Genomic DNA, 2,665 nt, shown 5'->3' on the forward strand with positions numbered 1-2,665 from the left:
ACACCTTTACTTATAAAGAATTATTATAAAAATAAAATAGAGTTGAACCTCACATTAACACTCTCAGCCTTTTGCAGTCTTACCACCTCTTCTCTTTTGTCTATTTCCTCCCTCTTTCTTCCACATGTTCCATTAGCTAGATCCCAGGAAACAACAATAAACAAACAATATTTGTAAAATCTTTTTTTTTTCTACTTTATCCTGTATAGCGATGTTTGATTAGATAATAAATACAAAATTTAGACAAAAAGATTTTCTTGTCATATTCAGAAGTACCGCGAGATTTTTACTCTGTATGTCATAACATTTAACAAGAATATGTTGGCAAGATGAAAATTTAAAAGATTTTTTTTTTTGGAAAATTTTAAAAAGAAAAGAATATCATATACAATTAAATATATGGAGTACTATTTTCTTTATTTCACTTTATGTGATAGCATTTAAAACGAAGTTTGAGATGCTAATTGACTTATATATGTAATATATTAACAATGATGAAAGAGAATATTAATATAGTGGTTTGGAAGAAAGCACACAACTAATTTTAATTGCAAAGAATTTAAATTCTTAAAAATTTTGAAAGTATAAAAATAGAATGGTATCAATATTCTAAAATATCTCAAAATAAAAAGAGCGTCATACGAATAAGAACCGATCGACTATTATTTAAAAGGAGGGAAATCAAGAGAGAACAATAAGATCCGAAAAGTTACTCTCAATATTTCCGGTTGAGTGTCTAACTTTGCCTTTGTAAGGAAATTAAGGACCGAATCGGAAAATTCCACCAAATCGAAAAGTCAAACTAAACCGATTAAAAATCCGATTAAGTTTGATTTGATTTGGTTTGGTGTTGACTAAAAAAAATCTGAACCAAATCGACATATAAATGTATAATTTATATATATACTTTTAAGATTTTACATAGAATTTTCTTTTAAAAAAATATCTAGAAATATTTGGGATTCTCTTGCAGAAGTCATTTTCTTATCAAGTGTTACTGAAATGCGTCAATCTATTTGTTTTTCCATATTCATATCATGTGTTAAGTTCTATTAAATTCGTATATCTTTTTCGAATGTGAAGTGATTATTTTTATTTAAGTATCATATTAATTTTTATGTTTAATTAAATTTGGTTAAACTTGAAAGTGTACATCAGACGATTAAAAAAATAATTGTTATGAGTTACTAAGAAATTCTCCCATAACAATATTTTAATAGATAATATATTTGTCAATTCATATATTTTTTACTAAACATATATTTACTTATCAAAAATTTAATAAAGTAAGATTGAAATAATATTTAAATAACAAAAAACTCGAAAAAACCGAATGACCCGACAAAATCGAACCAATCCAAACCGATATAGTTGGTTTGGCCTGATTTTGATAAAAATCGAACTAACCCGGTCCAAGTACACCCCTGCTGAGAAATACAATTGTTTAGTACTTACTATATGTAACGACCCAGTCGTTCGTTCTGAGAGTTATAGCCCCATTTCCCCCATCTATGCTTGTTTATGTGTTGTTCAGCTGTGTTGAGTTGTATCGAGTTGGTAGGTTTGGGTTCGGAGTAGTTTTGTAGTGAAATGAACACTTAGTCTCATAGTTAGAAAGATAAATTAGAAAAGTCAACCGGAAGTTGACTTATCAGTAAATGAATTCGGATTTGGATTTTATGATTCGATTAATTTCATAGGGTGATTTTAGACTTAGGAGTGTGTCCGAAATGTAATTTGGGGTCCGTGGTAGAATTAGGCTTAAATTGGCAAAAGTTAGAAGTTTAGAAGTTCTTAGGCTTGAATTCGAGGTTGATTTGGTGTTTTGGGTGTTTCGGAGGTTCGACAAACTTCGGGTGAGTTTCGAATAGGTTTGGGTTGTGTTGCGCTCGTTTTTCTTATGTTTCGACGTCGTTTATTCAAGCATAAATAATATTATATTGAACAAATGAGCTCCTATTTCTTTTTTGATTGAAGCATTAGATCTGTATCGTAATTACGGACACGTAGCAAAAGGAATCGTCGAATTTGGACATCGTATGAGAATTTTATGGTCATTTTACTAGGAATTAGGTTGCTAGATTTTTCAGATGAATTACAAAATTGCCACTGATGGTGTATTTAAAAAACTGCACTATTTACAAATATTATAACCTACAAATCTCATTCATTATAAGGTCAAATTAAGTGATTCAAAAGCCCAACTTGACTAGAATTTTACAAGGAATCCACTGGAAGAATAAAATACGAGTTTCGAGATCATTTGGCATAAGAAAAGAGTCAGAATAGCTGGCAGAAAAATATATAAAACTAGGGTTTGTTCATTCGGTCATATTTTGAGTTGGGGAGCTCGGATTTGTGCGATTTTGGAGGCGATTTTCACCATAGGGATTGGGGTAAATGTTCTCTACTTGATTTTGGTTATATTTCATGAATCCATCTTCATTTTTGGGATTTCATTGATGATTTCAACGTGAAATTACGGGAGTTAGGGCATGAGTGTTGGAGAGTTTTAGGTAGGGATTCGAGGGACAAAACGAAGTCCGATTTTGATAAATTTTATATGGTTAGACTCAGGAGAGGACAAGGTTTACTATTCTACCATTTTTGACTGGTTCCGAGACGTGGGCCCCGGGGCCGGGTTTTGGCCGACTTCGAATTTTTG

This window comes from Nicotiana tabacum, chromosome 1 (assembly GCF_000715075.1).
Source record: "Nicotiana tabacum cultivar K326 chromosome 1, ASM71507v2, whole genome shotgun sequence".
Taxonomy (NCBI): domain Eukaryota; kingdom Viridiplantae; phylum Streptophyta; class Magnoliopsida; order Solanales; family Solanaceae; genus Nicotiana; species Nicotiana tabacum.